Here is a 22,619-nt window from a genome sequence, read left to right as displayed (position 1 = left end):
GGCAAGCCGTTCCACAGGACTACATCCAGCATCTCTACGATCGTCTCCATGGGAGAATAGCAGCCTGCATTGCTGCGAAAGGTGGATATACACTGTACTAGTGCCGACAGTGTGCATGCTCTGTTGCCTGTGTCTATGTGCCTGTGGTTCTGTCAGTGTGATCATGTGATGTATCTGACCCCAGGAATGTGTCAATGAAGTTTCCCCTTCCTGGGACAATGAATTCACGGTGTTCTTATTTCAATTTCCAGGAGTGTATGTGGGCGGTAGTAATATGTTGCCCATCTCTTCCCGGAATGTGCTCTCTCGTAATTTCGACAATAAACCTCTCCGTATTGCGTAACGCCTTTCTTGAAGTGTCCGCCACTGGAGCTTGTTCAGCATCTCCGTAACGCTCTCGCGCTGACTAAATGTCCCCATGACGAATCGCGCTGCTTTTCGCTGGATCATGTCTATCTCTTCTATGAATCCAACCTGGTAAGGGTCCCATACTGATGAGCAATACTCAAGAATCGGACGAACAAGCGTTTTGTAAGCTACTTCTTTCGTCGATGAGTCACATTTTCTTAGAATTCTTCCTATGAATCTCAACCTGGCGCCTGCTTTTCCCACTATTTGTTTTATGTGATCATTTCACTTCAGATCGCTCCGGATAGTAACTCCTAAGTATTTTACGGTCGTTACCGCTTCCAATGATTTACCACCTATGGCATAATCGTACTGGAATGGATTTCTGCCCCTATGTATGCGCATTATATTACATTTATCTACGTTTAGGGAAAGCTGCCAGCTGTCGCACCATGCATTAATCCTCTGCAGGTCCTCCTGGAGTACGTACGAGTCTTCTGATGTTGCTACTTTCTTGTAGACAACCGTGTCATCTGCAAATAGCCTCACGGGGCTACCGATGTTGTCAACTAAGTCATTTATGTATATTGTAAACAATAAAGGTCCTATCACGCTTCCCTGCGGTACTCCCGAAATTACCTCTACATCTGCAGATTTTGAACCGTTAAGAATGACATGTTGTGTTCTTTCTTCTAGGAAATCCTGAATCCAATCACAAACCTGGTCCGATATTCCGTAAGCTCCAATTTTTTTCACTAAACGTAAGTGCGGAACCGTATCAAATGCCTTCCTGAAGTCCAGGAATACGGCATCAATCTGCTCGCCAGTGTCTACGGCACTGTGAATTTCTTGGGCAAATAGGGCGAGCTGAGTTTCACATGATCTCTGTTTGCGGAATCCATGTTGGTTATGATGAAGGAGATTTGTATTATCTAAGAACGTCATAATACGAGAACACAAAACATGTTCCATTATTCTACAACAGATTGACGTAAGCGAAATAGGCCTATAATTATTCGCATCTGATTTATGACCCTTCTTGAAAATGGGAACGACCTGCGCTTTCTTCCAGTCGCTAGGTACTTTACGTTCTTCCAGCGATCTACGATAAATTGCTGATAGAAAGGGGGCAAGTTCTTTAGCATAATCACTGTAGAATCTTAAGGGTATCTCGTCTGGTCCGGATGCTTTTCCGCTACTAAGTGATAGCAGTTGTTTTTCAATTCCGATATCGTTTATTTCAATATTTTCCATTTTGGCGTCCGTGCGACGGCTGAAGTCAGGGACCGTGTTACGATTTTCCGCAGTGAAACAGTTTCGGAACACTGAATTCAGTATTTCTGCCTTTCTTCGGTCGTCCTCTGTTTCGGTGCCATCGTGGTCAACGAGGACTGAATAGGGGATTTAGATCCGCTTACCGATTTTACATATGACCAAAACTTTTTAGGGTTCCTGTTTAGATTGTTTGCCAATGTTTTATGTTCGAATTCGTTGAATGCTTCTCTCATTGCTCTCTTTACGCTCTTTTTCGCTTCGTTCAGCTTTTCCTTATCAGCTATGATTCGACTACTCTTAAACCTATGATGAAGCTTTCTTTGTTTCCGTAGTACCTTTCGTACATGATTGTTATACCACGGTGGATCTTTCCCTTCGCTTTGGACCTTAGTCGGTACGAACTTATCTAAGGCGTACTGGACGATGTTTCTGAATTTTTTCCATTTTTGTTCCACATCCTCTTCCTCAGAAATGAACGTTTGATGGTGGTCACTCAGATATTCTGCGATTTGTGCCCTATCACTCTTGTTAAGCAAATATATTTTCCTTCCTTTCTTGGCATTTCTTATTACACTTGTAGTCATTGATGCAACCACTGACTTATGATCACTGATACCCTCTTCTACATTCACGGAGTCGAAAAGTTCCGGTCTATTTGTTGCTATGAGGTCTAAAACGTTAGCTTCACGAGTTGGTTCTCTAACTATCTGCTCGAAGTAATTCTCGGACAATGCAGTCAGGATAATGTCACAAGAGTCTCTGTCCCTGGCTCCAGTTCTCATTGTGTGACTATCCCATTCTATACCTGGTAGATTGAAGTCTCCCCCTATTACAATATTATGATCACGAAACTTCTTCACGACGTTCTGCAGGTTCTCTCTGAGGCGCTCAACTACTACGGTTGCTGATGCAGGTGGTCTATAGAAGCATCCGACTATCATATCTGACCCACCTTTGATACTTAACTTAACCCAGATTATTTCACATTCGCATTCGCTAATAACTTCACTGGATATTATTGAATTCTTTACTGCTATAAATACTCCTCCACCATTGGCGTTTATCCTATCCTTGCGGTATATATTCCATTCTGTGTCTAGGATTTCGTTACTGTTCACTTCCGGTTTTAACCAACTTTCCGTTCCTAATACTATATGCGCACTATTTCCTTCAATAAGAGATACTAATTCAGGAACCTTGCCCTGGATACTCCTGCAGTTTACCAATATTACGTTAACTTTTCCTGTTTTTGGTCTCTGAGGACGGACGTTCTTTATCAACGATGATAATGTCCTCTCTGGTAAGCCGTCAGGTATTTTATCGTTTCGCCCATGGGGGGGTCCCTCTAACCTAAAAAACCCCCGTGTGCACGCCACACGTACTCTGCTACCCTAGTAGCTGCATCCGGTGTGTAGTGCACGCCTGACCTGTCTAGGGGGGCCCTACAGTTCTCCACCCAATAACGGAGGTCGATGAATTTGCAACCATTATAGTCGCAGAGTCGTCTGAGCCTCTGGTTTAGACCCTCCACACGACTCCAAACCAGAGGACCGCGATCGACTCTGGGCACTATGCTGCAGATATTAAGCTCAGCTTGCACTCCGCGTGCGATGCTGGTTGTCTTCACCAAATCAGCCAGCCGCCGGAAGGAACCAAGGATGGCCTCAGAACCCAAGCGGCAGGCGTCATTCGTTCCGACATGTGCTACTATCTGCAGCCGGTCACACCCAGTGCGTTCAATAGCTGCCGGAAGGGCCTCCTCCACATTACGGACGAGACCCCCCGGCAAGCACACCGAGTGCACACTGGCATTCTTCCCCGACCTACCCGCTATTTTCCTGAGGGGCTCCATAACCCGCCTAACGTTGGAGCTCCCTATAACTAATAGGCCCGCCCTCTGTGATTGTCGGGACCTTGCCGGAGAATCGGCCACTGGCCCAACAGGCGAGACATCCTGTGGTGGCTCGGAAACGATGTCATCACCACTAGGAAGCACCCCGTACCTGTTGGAAAGGGGTAAGGCAGCTGCCACGCGGCCAGATCCCACCTTCGCCTTTCGGCCAGGCGCGCGCGAGCCCACCTCGGTCCGCCATTCACCCTGGAGTGATGGCTGACCGGTAAGATGCTCACTGCCGGAAGACACAGGACATCAGGGGTTCCATGTGATTCCAAGGCCACCGAAGTAGGCATAGGTCTCACCACAGTTGCCCCAACGCCACTACGAGCCGACGCCTGCGCCTCGAGCTCGATGAGCCTAACAGACAAAGCCTCCACCTGCCCCCGAAGAGTGGCCAATTCTCCTTGCGTCCGCTCACAACAACCACAGTCCCTACACATGACTATGTTTACCCTACTCTATACGGTGACAAATTCCCAAGATAATCTTCTGATGAGCTACTCTGATAATCAAGAAACACTCACTGAAATACGAGACGCGAAAACTACGCTAGGTTTTCCCAGAAAAACTATTTAAAAGCTAAGCGCAGCAAGTAAGTACAAAAACGCTTTATACAAACAGTACTCGCTGCTGCTGGTGCTCTCGCTCTGGCTGTCACAAGACAACTGCTGATTCGAGTGACTAGTGGCTAACGGCCGCGAAACAAACAAAAGACGGTTTTAGGGCGCTTTCTGTTCTAAACGATCAAGAAAACACTAAGAAATCTAACACGAAAACTACGTAAAGTTTTATCAAGAACTGTTAGTTACTATGCAGAGCAGATAAACACAAATAGAATCCCTTCCTTAGTGGAAGGTCGTAAACAAAATGCAAAATAAACGCTTTATACAAACAGTACTCGCTGCTGCTGGTGCTCTCGCTCTGGCTGTCACAAGACAACTAACCAAACTGCGTGTCTATGGAAAATCGCTTCAGTTGTTCGTCTGGATTCGTGATCTCCTGTCAGAAATGTCACAGTTCGTAGTAACAGACGGAAAGTCATCGAGTAAAACAGAAGTAATATCCGGCGTTCCGAAAGGGGGTATTATAGGCCCTCTATCGTTCCTGATCTATATTAACGACATAGGAGACAATCCCAGTAGAACTCTCAGGTTCTCTGCAGATGATGTTGTCATTTACCATCTTGTAAAGTCATCAAATGGCCAAAACGAATTGCAAAATGATTTAGATAAGATATCTGTGTGGTGCGAAAAGTGGCAATTCATCCTGTATATGAAAAAGTGTGACGTTATTCACATGAGTACTAAAATAAATCCGCTAAATTTCGATATCGCGATAAGTCACATAAAATCTGAAGGCTGTAAATTCATCTAAATACTTAAGGATTACTATTACAAATAACCTAAATTAGAACGATCACATAGATAACGTTGTGGGTAGAGCAAACCAAAGAGTGCAATTCATTGGCAGAACAGTTAGAAGGCGCAAGAGGTTTACTAAAGAGACTGCTTACACCACGCTTGTCCTCCCTATTCTGGAGTACTGCTATGCGGTGTGCGATCCACATCAGGTGGGACTGACGGGTGATATCGAAAAAGTTCAAAGAAGGGCAGCTCGTTTTGTATTATCGCGAAATTAAGGAGATAGTGTCACAAACATGATACGTGAATTGGAGTGGCAGTCATTAAAACAAAGGCGTTTTTTGTTGCGACGGGCTCTTCTCATGAAATTTCAGTCACCAGTTTTCTCCTCCGATCGCGAAAAAATTCTGTTGGCACCAACCTATATAAGGAGAAATGATAGTCACGATAAAATAAGAGAAATCAGGACTTGCACAGAAAAATTTAAATGCTCGTTTTTCCCATCACGCAGTTCGAGTGTGGAACGGTAGAGACAGCTTAAAGGTGGTTCATTGAACCCTCTGCGAGGCACTTTATTGTGAATAGCAGTGCAATCACGTATTTGTAGATGTAGATACCACCCAACGAGGTTATTAGTGAAGTTATCAGTAATATTGTATCTACTTTCTTGTTCTATGTGCCAGAGGAAAGGTTGTGGCATTATTTTGCAATCACCAAGTCGCGGCATGTCAGTTAGCCAATGAACTTCTCCAAATAAACAAAGACGATATTTAGTACTAAAATGCCTGTTTTACACTCAGCCATTTACCGACAGAACAGAATTTAAGTCATGAGGCCGTGTCTGGCACATACATGCATTTATCTCGCTAGTCTCTTAGATTTATTCAACTTTCAAAGTGTAAACCATGCTTTTTAAAACTTCAAAAACCATTAGAAAATCATCAGAAATAACTGAAATGTTATTCCCAAATAAATGTATAATATAATATAGATAAACATAACTCATTTTTGACCTTTTAGATGAGGTATTTTGCAGCTTCCGTTAACCACTTCAGGTTTCTCTAACAAAAATATGGCCAATAATTATCTTGCCCGATGTGTGTCTGACTGGAAATGATGATAAAACTGTTATATTCCTTTCTTATTTCTTCCTGAAACAACATCCCAGTTTTAGTTAAAAACAATGGTACAAGACAACCAGTATTTTGTAAGCCTGTCATCAGCTGCGATGAGGGTCCCTAAACGTCGTTGTCTTCGAACAAATAAGATCCAATCATTTTCTGCATATCTCCACATAGAACCATTAAATTTACTGTAAGCTAATGACATTCGATTCGAAAAGACTTGTAGTATGTGCAAAATACTGTTTATTGGATCAACGCGACATGAAGGTTCAGACCCGTTTCAGTCGTTTACTTCTTAGCACTTGTAGATGAAATATTAGTCTGAAATTGGCTGTCATCTAGTTGCAGTAAGCTGAATTTTATAGATTTTATTTAACAGTGTCAGACAATTACACTATAATTTACATAAATAAAAATAATCCAATCCTACTGGTACTATATGTGTAATCATTTTTACTGGAAGTTAATGGCGTCGTCTAATTATTAGCTACACAAATATACATTAAGTGTGGTTCGACCAGCATAAAAGTAATTCACTTGCTTCCTTGGTGGTACCAGTTACGTTCTGGGGAGAGAATGTAGTTCGGCACAACTTGCAGACAAGGGAGTGGTTCACTGACTCTTCTTCAATTCATTCTCATAATGTATAAAAGTAATTCACTTGCTTCCTTGGTGGTACCAGTTACGTTCTGGAGAGAGAATGTAGCTCGGCACAATTTGCAGAGAAGGAGGGGGTTCACTGACTCTTCTTCAATTCCTTCTCATAATGTAGAATCGTAGGTCAATCTCCGTCCTGAACCATGGCTCAATGTGGAACGCCATGAATTTATTCTGAAGTGTGAAGATGGTTCAGTGAGACTTTCTTTCACATGAAGGAAGCTATTTCTTGACTAGAGTCTTGAGTTTCAGATAGTCTAACGGCAGACTAAACTACGTGGATTCGGCTCCACCTATTACGCAGACTAGTAACTTTTTTATTGATCAAACACGTTAAAAACACACGTGTACCAACATAATTAGTCATGTTCTATTCAGGTCTGGAAAAAATATAACATGTTTTATATCTATTTTGAGCATCATCTCATTCTTTAAAATGCTTTGTTCTGGAGTACCTACTTTACATTGTCATCTAGCTTGCTATCTGCAACACCATGATAATTTCGTGATCAATATCTAGATATAAGAAACTTTATACACATCTTTTTGATATACAATTCTGCAGAATAAGGTAACGATCACAATAGAAATAAAATTTAGAACTAATTTTCATTTCAATGAGTATTACTTGACTGTTTGCGCTATTAGAAGACTTAAATACCCATACATTAAGATTACAGGAAACAATGTCGTCAATGTTGCCCAGTGTCTATACAGCATCGTTAAGAAATCCAGAACCCCCCAAATGAGTCAGAATGTAGCTTAATAACTTTTGTACGAATCCTAAGCTAAGCTGCACTGGTTTTGTCACCCATTGTCGGTACAGCGTCGTTAACTAATCCAGAACCCCCCAAATGAGTCAGAATAGAACTTAATAACTTCTGTACGAATCCTAAACTAAGCTGTACTGGTTTTTGGATGAACATATTCCACATAGCCAACGGCCTTGTCGCAGTGGTAACACCGGTTCCCGTCACATCACCGAAGTCAAGAGCTGTCGGGCTGTGCTCGCACTTGGATGGGTGACCATCCGGTCTGCCGAGCGCTGTTTGCAAGCGGGGTGCACTCAGCCCTTGTGAGGCAAACTGAGGAGCTCCTTGATTGAGAAGTAGCGGCTCTGGTCTCGTAAACTGACATACGGCCGGGAGAGCGGTGTGCTGACCATATGCCTCTCCGTATCCTCAGAGAGTGACGCCTGCGGGGCGAGGATGACACGTCGGCCAGTCGGTACCTTTGGGCCTTCATGGTCTGTGCGGGAGGAGCTAAGTTTAGTTTAGTATTCCACACAGAGGCTCCCCTGGGGTGTGGATAGAAAATGACAATCTACATATTATTGAAGTAAAACACAACAGGATCAAGTTCATTTATTAGACTGATGATATCGATCACTTCGTAACAAAATGCGTCAGTTTTAAGACTCTCTACCACGATACTCCTCAATGAAGTAGACATTGCCAAATAGAAATTTCCTTAACTTAACAGATATATCCATAGGATTTTTTGAGCAAATGTAAGTATTAACAGCGGCTAATAACATTATTCAGTATATCTACAGGGAAACAGTTATGAAAAGATGAAGGTTTATTTCCAAGAAACTGTCCCCAAGAAGCTGTAGCCGGCCGGGGTGGCCGAGCGGTTCTAGGCGCTTCAGTCTGGAACCGCGCGACCGCTACGGTCGCAGGTTCGAATCCTGCCTCGGGCATGGCTGTGTGTGTTAGTTAGGTTTAAGTAGTTCTAAGTTCTAGGGGACTGATGGCCTCAGATGTTAAGTCCCATAGTGGTCAGAGCCATTTGAACCAGCCAAGAAGCTGTAAAATTAACTACAGATACAATTATCGTGACATGCTTTTCCAAAACTGATATATTAGAAATTTCATTCCTTTCATTACTAGTATTCACTCTCCGATTCTGCCGCAGTTGGATTTTTTTTTCTTTCCTGTTGTTCAAGTAATTTTCAAATGGGATACCGACGATTGCAGTTGTCATAACTTCCCTCCAATAATGTACATCATTTGTGTTGACTATTTGACCTGCATATTACACTAGACTACTAAATTAATGTTCCCCGGTGAGCCATTGCAGCAACAGGCGTACTGTTAGCCGGAGGATGGAGACCCCTTGTGGACTGCCTACATCGAGTTTAAAGAACCGCGTTACTGCGACAGGACAGCCCCCTAACCACCGATGGGCCCTGTTCTACAATTCTGTCACCGCGCCTCTCACAAATGTACCGCAGGCGGCTTGTTGACGGAGCACCATGCCTTTTCCCCATCAACTGGGCAGACTTCTGGAGGGCCAGCCGCACAAAATGGCTTGCAGCAGTGTGGAATAAAGATAACAGCTGGAACTGAGGAAGACCTCCGCATTTCTTTATGCAGCGTCGTATTCAATGAAATCATCCCCGCAGCGCTGGCTGACCGCACGCCAGACACTGATTATAAAATAACTAAGTGCAAGCAGTCGGAATAATAGATAATATCTTACCAGACACATGGGAGTGAAAAACTTGGGGGATGTTGTGCCTGCTTTCAAAAACGCCGGCTCAACTTTCTGATACTGGAGCACGGAGGTTATTAACTCGATTTATGAAGAAGACAGCGGGATATACGGCGACTGGACAGTGCCTGAAAAGTAGACAAAGTGGACTACTTTCCAAGAAAATGGTATATGGGCTTGATTGCAGTGACCTCGGCCCGTCTTTTCGCGACAGTGTTTGTTACGAAATTGTGAGAATTTTCTTGACTTGGAAAAATTAAATATTGGCTAGCAGCCTAAAAGACTTTTCAAAAGACAGAGGGCGAGTTATGTTACGTAGCAAGAAGCTTGTCTAACCAGCCTCCTGATTGGGAAATAGGTGTATTTGGGGTTTTCTTCACAGAGAGCTCGGAGGAGTGTCTTTTTCAGAGATAATTATTACTCTTATTAGCTTTAGAACTACTGGACAGAGTTCTGAGTCTTCCTGATGAAATATGGACCCACTCTTACCTGGGATCCCATCTTCTACATGAGTACTTGACTTCTATTTTAGAGAAAGGGAGACAGGAATCCACTTTCGCTGTAGAATTTTTGGCCTTGATGTTATTGTCTCTGCTTGGTGGGTGCACTCCAGCTTCTAATGTCGAAGAATTGTGGTAAGTTCACTGTATGTGAGATGAGAGTGACGAGACAGCATAGCTGTATTTCTTTCTAAAGTTGAGGTTACCTTGCTTGGTGATCCCATTGCGCCTCGATCTGAGTTGGAAGGCATCTGTTCACTTTCCCTACAGTAGGGGACACGAGTAGCCCATTGGTGTTCCACCAGGACTACTTACAGCATGCGACGGAGACCTGCCTTCATCCAACCAACCACTCAAGGGTGCGCGACCCGCGCACCGAACGGAGCTACGTAATGGGGACGCTGCTACTTGGTGCTATTGCAGCAGACTGCATGTCACCATTTGAGGCCGACTCCTGAGGGAAGATTCAGGAAGATACTGTCTGCAGTCTGCAATGACCCGCCTACTCACCAGTCTCCTAAGATGAAAACGACGGCACGGCAAACAGGTTCAGACAGGGCTTGTTGCTGATACTAATATCCACACGGGGATTGCATCACTACAACAGACAGTTTTGCTACCCATGTGTCACAATAAGCTCAACGTATCTTCCTTCCGGGTAAGTAATCCTGGAGACACACTGATAATCCAAAACTTTATGACCATTTCCCATAGTGACGCTGGATGCCGCCAGGTGGCGTTGCGTGCACGTGATGCCGTAGCAGAAATACCGGGTGATCAAAAAGTCAGTATAAATTTTAAAACTGAATAAATCACGGAATAATGTAGATAGAGAGGTACAAATTGACACACATCCTTGGAATGACATGGGGTTTTATTAGAACCAAAAAAATACAAACGTTCAAAAAATGTCCAACAGATGGCGCTTCATCTGATCAGAACAGCAATAATTAGCATAAGAAAGTAAGACAAAGCAAAGATGATATTCTTTACAGGAAATGCTCAATATGTCCACCATCATTCCTCAACAATAGCTGTAGTCGAGGAATAATGTTCTGAACAGCACTGTAAAGCATGTCCGGAGGTATGGTGAGGCATTGGCGTCGGATGTTGTCTTCCAGCATCCATAGAGATGTCAGTCGATCACGATACACTTGCTACTTCAGGTAACCCCAAAGCCAATAATTGCATGGACTGAGGTCTGGGGACCTGGGAGGCCAAGCATGACGAAAGTGGCGGCTGAGCACACGATCATCACCAAACGACGCGCGCAAGAGATCTTTCACGCGTCTAGCAATACTTCTTTTTTTTTTGTTCTAATAAAACCCCATCTGATTCCAAGCATGTGTGACAATTTTTACCTCTCTATCTACATTATTCCGTGGTTTATTAAGTTTTCAAATTTATACTGACTTTTTGATCACCCGGTATGAAAGCGGAGCGGACACGGACGGGGGATCACCCTAACGAAGATATGGGATGCAAATAGGGAAATCCACTGAGATAAATGACTTTGACAAAGGGCAGATTATTATCACGCAGAAAACCTGTGAACGAGTATCGCGAAAACGGTGAAGTTGGTCGAATGTTCATGTGATATTGTAGTGAGCATTTGCGGAAAGAAGTAGAATGACAGTGAAACTGTCACTAGGCACTAAATGATTGGATGCCCACGACTCTTCACAGAACTTGGAGCCGCGTGGAGTGGCCGTGCGGTTTGAGGCGCCTTGTCACGGACTGCGCTGCTCCTCCCGCCGGAGGTTCGAGTCCTCCTCGGACACGGGTGTGTGTGTTGTTCTTAACATAAGTTAGTTTAAGTAGTGTGTAAGTCTAGGGACCGATGACCTCAGCAGTTTGGTTCCCTAGGAATTCACATACATTTGAACACACACACACAGAACGTGGGATTCGGAGGCTTGTCTGCTCTGTATAGAAGGATAAATGATGTTCTGCGGCGTCTCTGGCGAAAGAGCGCAATGCTTGTGCACGCACAAGTGTTTCGGAGTACACCGTTCATCTTACATTTTTGAACTTGGAGCTCCTCCGCAGATCACACCTACGCATTCGCATGTTGACCCGACGGGAGGCCGTAGCCATACGACATTTCCATTTATTACCCACTGACATCGTCAGTTACGACTGCAGTGGCACGGGACCATCGGGATTCGACCGTCGATCAATGGAAACGTGTCGGCTCTTCGGATGACTCACATTTTTGCCACACTAGGTCCATGGTCATCTCCAAAAACTCCGTCATTGAGCTGAGAGCGTCTCGAAACGTGTAGTGCGCCACTGACGCAGGTTGATGTGAGCAGAATTATGCTATGGGAGACATTGTCCTGCGTTTACATGGGACCTGTGGTAGTAATCGAAGACTTGCTGACTTCTGCGAACTACCTGAATCCCTTTATGTTTGACGTCGTTCTCAATGGCAATGTCATCTTTCAGCAGTATAGTTGCCCTTTCTCGAAGCCATAAACGTGCTACAGTGGTCTGAGGAGCATAGTAGTAAACTCACGTTGATGTTTCGACGACCAAATTCGCCTGATGTACGTCAAGCGGAACCCATCTGGGTCGCAAACGGGCACCATCAACTCGTACGCAAAGCAGCGGTCTGTTATTGACGTGAATTACATGGTCTGTGCGTAACAACTAAAGCCACATACCTCCACAAACCTGCCAACGAACTGTCGAATCCGTGATGCTCAGAATCAGTGCTGTATTTCGTTCCAAAGACGGACAAACAAGCTATAAAGCAGGTGGTCACAATATTTTGGCTTATCAGTGTACATAATGCATTTCATGGATCAAGGATCAGACAATTTGTACATGATGAGAATGCAGCTATGAATAGGGATACGTGACAGCTCGAAACTGAGCTACTGACATGTTCCACGTAAGAGGACATTTCCTGCAAATAATGTTGGACGTCTCACGATGAATTAGCAATGGAAGGTATACTTCTAGATTAAGTGAAAGGCAACTATTTTCTGCTTGAGTTGGTCGCAAACATTGTGGTGCTGTTGCAATGTATACACATTAGGCAAACGTGTTAAAGACGAGTGATACCAGAAACAAGTGAAGGTTGGGACACACAGTTACTGGCTTGTACTCCTTGGCGTTAATGTGGTGTCGTAGCTGTCTATAGAGTGAAGACTACACACTGAATGACAGGTTGGTGGACTCCGTAGGGAGTAGGCTAGAGAAACTTTGAGATGAGCTGAGTCTTTCCAAGACTGTCTTCAACTCCATATCATTCGTAAGACACTGAAAGTGAAATTCGTCCTGTCTCCAGTGACCCTAACTACCTGTGTCGTACAGACAAAGTGAAATATGATAAACCATGCGTGTCAAACTAAGAAAGCATCAAGTTGGTAATAGGTAACGTGTGTTTTCTACTATTTCAGGGACTGACATTTAAGTATTGATAACTACCATTGATGCTTGTATATGCATACTTGTATATTATTACTGCAGTGAATGATACAGCTACCAGTCTGGTGGTACATATTTGCTAACACTGACACCGATATGATTAAAAAGGTCGTTATTTTACCTTCATATATTTCATGAAATGGCTGTACAGTTATGTAAATCTATTGCGTGTTTTACGAAGCGTAGAGTCTCCCTGTGGAGAGAACAAAATTAGTGGTTTTTTAACTTCAAGGAGTCTTAGGTTAAGTCTCACTTTCTTTATTTACCGTTTGAGATTTGGTTTATAACTATGAACAACTATTACTTTTTTGTGCACATCATACACATTCCTGAATGCCTTGATTTCATAAATTACATTTTACAAGACCACTTCATTAACTTTATAGCCGGCCGAAGTGGCCGTGCGGTTAAAGGCGCTGCAGTCTGGAACCGCAAGACCGCTACGGTCGCAGGTTCGAATCCTGCCTCGGGCATGGATGTTTGTGATGTCCTTAGGTTGGTTAGGTTTAACTAGTTCTAAGTTCTAGGGGACTAATGGCCTCAGCAGTTGAGTCCCATAGTGCTCAGAGCCATTTGAACCATTAACTTGATATATCTGAGTCCTTAATTTTTTGATGATTTTTTCAGTGTGTGTTGCTGATGTTTATGTTTCATTCCTTTGTACATGTAATTTGATTTTTTGGAGTAATTGAAGTTAGAACTCTATTTGTAGATTTGAACGACGGAACTGTGTATTGATAATATTTTTTTATTGAACTTTAGAGTTCTGTATTTCAATAATTTACAATTTGTACAGAAACCAGATGGCAGTTATAAGAGTCGAGGGGCATGAAAGGAAAGCAGTGATTGGGAAGGGAGTGAGAGAGGGTTGTAGCTTATCCCCGATGTTATTCAATCTGTATACTGAGCAAGCAGTAAACGAAACAAAAGAAAAATTCGGAGTAGGAATTAAAATCCATGGAGAAGAAACAAAAACTTTGAAGTTCGCTGATGACATTGTAATTCTGTCAGAGACAGCAAAGGACCTGGAAAGGCAGCTGAACGGAATGGACAGTGTCTTGAAAGAAGGATATAAGATGAACATCAACAACAGCAAAACGAGGATAATGGAATGTAGCCGAATGAAATCGGGTGATTAGATTAGATTAGGAAATGAGACGCTTAAAGTAGTATATGAGTATTGCTGTTTTTGGAGAAAAATAGCTGATGATGGTCGAAGTAGAGAGGATATAAAATGTAGACTGGCAATGGCAAGGAAAGCGTTTCTGAATAAGAGAAATTTGTTAACATCGAGTATAGATTTAAGTGTCAGGAAGTCGTTTCTGAAAGTATTTGTATGGAATGTAGCCATGTATGGAAGTGAAACGTGGACGATAAATAGTTTAGATAAGAAGAGAATAGAAGCTTTCGAAATGTGGTGCTACAGAAGAATGCTGAAGATTAGATGGGTAGATTGCATAACTAAGGAGAAGGTATTGAATAGAATTGGAGAGAAGAGAAATTTGTGGCACAACTTGACTAGAAGAAGGGATAGGTTGGTAGGGCATATTCTGAGGCATCAAGGGACCACCAATTCAGTATTGGAGGGCAGCGTGGAGGGTAAAAAAAGTAGAGGGAGAGCAAGAGATGAATACACTAAACAGATTGAGAAGGATGTAGGTTGCAGTAGGTACTGGGAAATGAAGAAGCTTGCATAGGATAGAGTAGCATGGAGAGGTGCATCAAACCAGTCTCTGGACTAAAGACCACAACAACAACAACATTTAGATAATTTTTTTTGTTATTTGTGTCATGTGCGATAATGAATGTGTGAATGCTGGTCAAGTTAGTGAACTGTCCAAATATGGAATTAACATGATTTACTTACACATGTTTTAATAAGGAATGAATGTGAGTAGTCAAGTAAACTATCATTATGATGGGAGTAAGCATGGGTCGGTCAGTAATAGCGGGAAACCGCCAGGAGGTTGTTGCCTGTCGTTTCAGAAGAAAAGGCAAGAAGAGGTGGCCGCTACAAGCAGCCAACGGACACCGACGCAACTTTTGTAAGGACTGGCGAGGACCATTGACCTTTCTGCAGCTTTCGCACAATGCTATGCGCTCTGTGCGAAATGGGTCCAGGGCTATATTCACGGAAGTAATTACTGTGGCGTGACAAACAACCGCGTTCAAGGAGAGTCTAAGAAGTCGCCTTCCAGAAACGCTAGACAAGGGGTAGTCAGTCAGAGATAAACACCTTAAGGTTTCGTGTGAAACGGCGATGCTGCTTTGTGAACAGGAATTCTTTCCTCTTTATAAACCTCTACGGCCGATTTTCTGCCACCAATTGACATCAGGTGAATAACCTCTGGCCTAAAAAGTTGTAAGAGAGCGGCTCTTTGGCTAACCTAAACAAATAGCGTAGTAGGATAAGTCAGTATACCACTTTCTCGGAAGTGCATACGTCGATAACACTGAACTGGGTGAAGATTGTAAGAATTGCTCAGAACTGCATAAAAATTACAAGCCTGGGCATGTAACGATTGGTCAATATTGCAAACCTTCGCGTGGAGGGGAGATTGTTGTCCTGCTAACAAAACTATTACTGGTCAGCGTTTTGCAGAGCCGTTTTCATTGGTGCACGAGAACTGCGCGGACTTGCAGAGTGGAGAACGCAGGCAGTAGCGCTAGAGGAAGAGAACACTTAATTCAGAGACTTCATCTGCAGGTCTGAGGGAGAGCTAAAATGTCTTAACCTGGAGGAGATTACGGCGCCCACTACGCATCACGCATCTGAGTGCTAAACAAAGTGAGAGATTGCGGCTTCGGTGAGCAAAGTACGAGAATTAACGTGTGACTGTAGGGATTGTTTTGGAATTAGCCTCAGAAACCAATGCTTTCGCGAGTGATTGAAGGTTCATTACACCTTAATCGAAAATGTTAGCTGCACGTGTAGTTCTTTCATTCTTTCGACAAACTTGGCGATTTACTGCGTGATTACCGTGGAGTTAATTTCCCATATTTCACGTGTAGTTAACTGTCTTGTTCCACTGACCTGAAGTATCCAGTTTTTTCCGAGATATTCACATGTTAGATTGGTATTGACTGATGTTAACAGTTGGTAATTTTCTCTTGTCCTGCTTTACTTATGACTGAAATGATGCTATAATAATTTGTTATTCATGTATGCCAGCAGGGAATTTTGTAATAAAGGGTGTCATTTCATATTTAGATTAACAATGTGTGTGCTATGTTTTCTGTCGTACAGCACTCATTTTTCATGTTTGCTGCGGCCACTCCTGTCCTGTTAGTTATCCGATGCGTGACATCTTTCTCACTAACTGCTTATGAGTCCGTGGGAAGCAACTCGACTACCAGCCAGCGCAACCAGTTCAGATCATCGTAACATCCAAACGGGGCGCGTCGAAGGCTCACCCGATTCTCACTAAATAGCTCAAAATGGTTCAAGTGGCTCTAAGCACTATGGGACTTGACATCTGAGATCTTCAGACCCCTAGACTTAGAACTGCTTAAACCTAACTAACCTAAGGACAAAACACACATCCATGCCCGAGGCAGCATTCGAATCTGCGACCGTAGCAGCAGCGCGGTTCCGGACTGAAGCGCCTAGAACCGCTCGGCCACAGCTGCCGGCACACAAAGAGCTGGCCGCACGCACCTCGTGCGTGGGTTCATTGACGAGAACACAGCAAAAGCAATCACCCGATTTTCCAGAAACTTTTCTCAGTGGAAGAGGGGTTAAAATTTAGCGCCTAGTGGTAGTTTCACTGTCCTTGTGACTCTTTCCGTAAATGTTGACGACAGTAGCACGTGACATCGGACCAGCTTCGCCGTTCTCGAGATACTTGTTCACAGGCTCTGCCTAATAATAATTTGCCCTTTTTCAAGGTCGCTTATCTTAGTGGATTTCCCCATTTGCAGCCCATATCTTCCTGGGATGATCCCTCATCGCGCGACCGATACGGTCGCAGGTTCGAACCCTTCCTAGGGCATGGATGTGTGTGATGTCCTTAGGTTGGTTAGGTTTAATTAGTTCTAAGTTCTAGGGGACTGATGACCTCAGAAGTTAAGTCCCATAGTGCTCAGAGCCATTTGAACCATTTGATTTGATCCCCCATCCGTGTCTGCTCCGCTTGCGTGATGTTTTTACGGCATCACGTGCCCGAAACTCCACCAGGGGGCACCCGACGTCGTGGAGGGCAATGGTCAAGATGTTTTGGCTTATCAGTGTAAATTTGTATGGACACAGTTTTAATAATGATCAAAGTATAGCTACCCTTTGATATTTCTGCAAAGAAAGTCTGTTATCTATTCATGCAAGGAAGATGTTATAAACAGATGTATTGGACATTCCCGGAAAAACTCATACGTGTACGAAACAGTTGTATTAATGCTCTGAAAAGAAAGAAGTGTGTAAGACTCTGTTGTAATAGTAAACTCCAATAACCTATTATTGTATGTAAATAAGTGATAGGACTTATGAATTTACACGGTTCTTAATGGATTCCTAAGCTAAATAGCGCGCTGTGAATGTATTACCAGATGGTAACAGAGGACTTGAGTGAGTATACCTCCCTACAGCGGGGTGTTTGATGTTGTGAAACAACGTAACAGGTGAAACCTCTGTGCCAGATCGGTGCTTGAGCCTGAACACATGCTTCCCACAGGCAATTCTCCTCCCAAAAGTATACATGAAGGGGTTTGGAAACAAAATTAAAATAATCCAAAGCTGTATATAACAGCCAACACCGATATCGATAAAGTACGTTCTTCACAAGTAATCAAAATAGTAAACTCTGTCCAAATATCAGTGTATTAGAAATCTTTATGAAAGGATTAGTTGCTCTGCTTTGTCCCGACCGCACGGGTGCGCGCCTTCGATAGTCCAGTTCACCCTGTACCTCGGCTGGGGCGTTCGATGTGCCTCTGTATACGGGAAAACTAAAATGTGAACCGTTTTCTGCTGGAAACAAACGACTGTTGCGTACTGTATCACGTTGGTTACTATGGTACCGCCAGTTACTTCCAGTCATTCTTCGATATGATAACTTATCTCAACGAAAGGAACAGTAATATTCATAACGCTTGAGAACTGATATTATTCATTTTCAGGAAGATATCTGGTCTTACCTGTCCGAATATTGGGGGTCACAAATATTCCCGTGTGAAACTTAAATGGTGGAAAAAGTATGGTGGTCTAGGCGTAGGCAACACTGATGCCTTCCTATATTTACGAGATTGACAGTACGATCTACAGAAGCAGTAAACCCAGTTGGATGCTGATGCAGGTTTTGACACCCCCCCTCGCCCCCCTCCAGGGTTCAATTCCTGGCAGGAGCGGGAGTCGTTCCAGTCTCTCCAGTCCGGCCCTGGTCCATTTAGCCTGCTATCTGGTACGATCAGTTCGCCACCCTCCCCCTTCTGGAGCTGCGGTGAATGAAAGGCCAGTTGCCTGGTCACAAGTTGAATGCCACAGACTTTTAGCATGGGAGAAGAGAGAGGGGGAAGAGAAGGTAATAAATTGTGGTCCTCCGACAAAATAACCCTGGATCACGTAACTGTAAACAAACTACGTGTTCTTAGGGCATCGTCACCGCCTTGTAAGGTTGATGTTGCTAGTTCGTAGCCCAGCTCCTTGATGAACGTTAGTTTTAAATATGACGTTGCTGTGTGTAAATACATGTCCACATCGAGAAACAATCAGCAATGACAGAAAGGTGAACTAATAAAGCATTAGCTTAGTCATTCATCTTGAGCTAACGAATTATTGAGATACAATAGCCGCGCAGGATTAGCCGAGTGGTCTAGGGCGCTGCAGTCATGGACTACGTGGCTGGTCCCGGCGGAGGTTCGAGTCCTCCCTCGGGCATGGGTGTATGTGTTAGTCCTTAGGATAATTTAGGTTAAGTAGTGTGTAAGCTTAGGGACTGATGACCTTAGCAGTTAAGTCCCATAAGATTTCAGACACATTTGAACATTTTTTTGAAATACAGTTCCTCACAAAAGACTTACGCACGCAGAAGACCTAATCGAACTTCAGTGCAGGTTCGTACATGTACACAGAACCGGTGGGTTAATAAAAGATTAGAACTGCTATTCTCTGTGACAGGCAGAAAGGCCACCAGAGTATATTAATGATGTTCGTGTTTAGCATTGTTGTCAATCCTGCTATGATAGATAAGTGGCGTGAACAGAGTGATCGCTGCGAAGGACACGAAGATACCACGTACTCTTCTGAGACAACGTTATCAGGACTTGACAGAGTCTGAAGGGAACCACTTTCTGGATTCCATTTGGCCGGATGGTCGAACTGCGAAAAATCCCAATTTGTGGGGTACTTATATGTGTCAGTGGCCAACGGCCTTTCCGCAGCGGTAACACCAGTTCCCGTCAGATCACCGAAGTTAAGCGCTGTTGAGCTGGGCCAGCAATTGGATGGTTGACCATCCGGTCTGCCGAGCGCTGTTGGCAAACGGGGTGCACTCAGCCCTTGTGAGGCAAACTGAGGAGCTACTTGATTGAGAAGTAGCGGCCCCGATCTCGGAAACTGTCATACGGCCGGGAGAGCGGTGTGTTGACCACATGCCCCTCCATATCCCCATCCGGTGACGCCTGTGGGCTGAGGATGACACGGCGGCCTTTTACAACCAAATTAGTTCATCCATCCAGGTCAGAGGTGGTCCAATGTCATATTGATAAATGGGCTCATACTACGAAGTTCTTTGTTATACTCGATTTTGTAAACTTTCGCCTGCCGGGGTGGCCGAGCGGTTCTAGGCGCTCCAGTCTGGAACCGCGCGACCGCTACGGTCGCAGGTTCGAGTCCTGCCTTGGGCATGGATGTGTGTGATGTCGTTAGGTTAGTTAGGTTTAAGTAGTTCTACGTTCTAGGGGACCGATGGCCTTAGAAGTTAAGTCCCATAGGGCTCAGAGCCATTTCAACCATTTTGTAAACTTTATCAATCCGTGAAGTTCGTTTCGGTTCCTCCTCCATTGGTGACTGCTTCACATTTTTTGTCAGGCGGTGCATTTGAAAGACAATTAGAAATTAAAATTCAACGAACTTACGTGAATGTGTCGATATTTCGACACCCGTCATTTTGAAGGCACTAATGCAGCGAGACAGCGCTGTGGAAGGGTGTTTAAACCGTCGGTAGGAGGAGACAGTCGACCAAAACCCATTAGACGACAAGTGCTGGAATGCATCAAATACACGGAAAACAAACAGCGCCACAACAGACCAACGACGACCTACATTAGGAGTTATCGATAGTGAATATCAGTTACCAGTGGGTGAGCAAGCGGCATTAGCTTCCTCTCTCTGTTATTTGACTAGGGAGAGGGCAGGAGTCCCCAGATACCTGTGTCTTTATTTACAAGATCATTTCCTAACTTACTCCCCAGTGCTTTCATAGTAACACTATCCCAGTAGCTTGAAATGTACGCCAGAATCTCTCTGTTTTCAGGTTCTACAGCATGACTGACACATAGGTAATGCTCTGCAATAGCAGATTTCCTTATCTGTTGTAAGCGTATATCACGCTTATGCTCCATAAAACGATCTCCACGGTCCTGATGGTTTCACCAATGTATAACACATCAAAACCGTACAGGATACGGTAGACACCCACAGTAAACACACCAAGATCATCCTTTACATGCGATGAAAGGACCGTAATCGAAAATAGTGGTCGCAAAACACACTTCACTCCGTCTTTCCGCAGAATAGGACCAATTATTTTGGAAATGCTGCCTGCGTCATGGAAATAGGCCGTAAACTTAGGTGCCACCTTGTTATTCTCACCATCCACCCACTTCACGATAGACAGATATTGTAACGTTCTTATAATCTTTCAACTACAACCATTCTGGTCAAAAATGATTTCGAGGTCGGCTAATTCAACTTACAAACTTTCCGGGTCTGACATGATATGGTCCCTATGAAACATGTTACGAAGTACCTCTTCAAGCTGAACCGGATGGTGACAACTAGAAACAAATCATTGCGAGTTAGCTTCCTACCGTCCTCCTGACCAATACATCAGGAAAGGAAAGGCAGTCATCATTTCCAGCTCCATAGTAAAGCGAAAACTCGGGCGAATTGATTTCAGATGTTCTGGAAGGCTCCTCAAACTCCAGGTCGCGTTCCTCGAAATCTTTCATAAACAATTTTGCCGCTGTACATGACTGAGGGCTCCTCATCACAACTCCATCTGCCTGTACAAAGAACTGGTCGTAAACGGATGTAAAAACATATGTAAATAGGCTAGTTAATTCAACACCAAACCTAATCTCAGTTACCCGTAACGAATTTGACATGGGAACGAGCGTGAAAAAGACAGTTCAAATCAAAATTTATTAAAATATCAGTATCATTCAAATTTAATCCCTCTAACCGACGTAAGAAATAAGCCGAGTACCTTAGGTGTTGTACACTCCGACATACTAGTATACTGAAGCACCAATATCACTCACAGCAGGACCAAGAGGAACAACTCCTTCCTGTGCAACAACCCTTCCTCCTATGTCTTCGGAAGGCCATATAATCTATGAGCAGTACAATATGAGTCAAGACTTTAGATAGCCTATTGCGACAAGAAAATTTTCTTCGGGAGGTTGTTAGTCTTCTTCTCAAGAATTTTTTTTAGAGTCGGCACAGAGTCTGCGAAACCCTGCATTTTTTGAAAACGATGCCGGCTGTCCACGCAGCCGTATCGTATCTCTTGTCCGCAGTTAACATAATACCAGAATCCATCCCTTGTGAACGCGAACGATTCGTCTCAACTCCTGTTGTATTATTGTTGGACGAAAGTGCCTCAGTGAACACTCGACATGGCTCTCTCCTAACCTCTTCGGCATCAATGACTTGGAAACAACTGCATGTCGTCGCAGAGTTCAAAATTCCCTAATACGGATAAAGTTGCGTCGTCCAAAGATCTTTCCTTGAGACTGATCACAGAAGTTCGAGATGTGATGTCACAGTAGCCACAAAAAAATGAACGATCGTATGGCATTGTTGGCCGGGAGGCCCTATTCGGGGGAGTTCGGCCACCGTTTTGCAAGTCCTTTCTAGGTGACGCCACATCGGCGACTTTCGAATCAATGAGGATGGAAATGATGATGAAGGACACACAACACCCAGTCCCCTCCGGAAATCGAACCCGGGCCCCCTGCGTGGTAGGCGGTAACGCTACCACTACGCTACGGGGGCGGACAGAGTACTCACAGAAACTTAGGCGAATGCCAGACAGTAACTTAAAATTTTTAAGTCAGACGGTAACTTTATCACCATCATCACTACCAACGTTCGAGATTTGCTCGCAGATGGTCTACCAGAGATATATAATAGTTCACCGTTATCTAACGACCAGGAGGACCAGATTTCTGGCTTGAGGATTTCCTTCTCTCAGTCGAATTGCTTCCCCACAGTTGACGAGGTCCATCTCTCCTCTAGCGCTAGTTTTGAACCGATACGGGAGTTTAGTTTACTCGATATTCGCTGTGTCTTGCAAGCATTCCCCTATAC

General features: G+C 43.9%; 1 pseudogene; it reads left to right on the top strand.

The window, feature by feature from the left end:
* Positions 1–19,446: 19,446 nt before the first annotated feature.
* On the top strand, positions 19,447–19,564 carry LOC124726621 (annotated as a pseudogene).
* Positions 19,565–22,619: the final 3,055 nt, after the last annotated feature.

Source organism: Schistocerca piceifrons, chromosome 1, assembly GCF_021461385.2.
Source record: "Schistocerca piceifrons isolate TAMUIC-IGC-003096 chromosome 1, iqSchPice1.1, whole genome shotgun sequence".
Classification (NCBI taxonomy): Eukaryota; Metazoa; Arthropoda; class Insecta; order Orthoptera; family Acrididae; genus Schistocerca; species Schistocerca piceifrons.
This window is presented reverse-complemented; position numbering and strand designations above follow the sequence as displayed.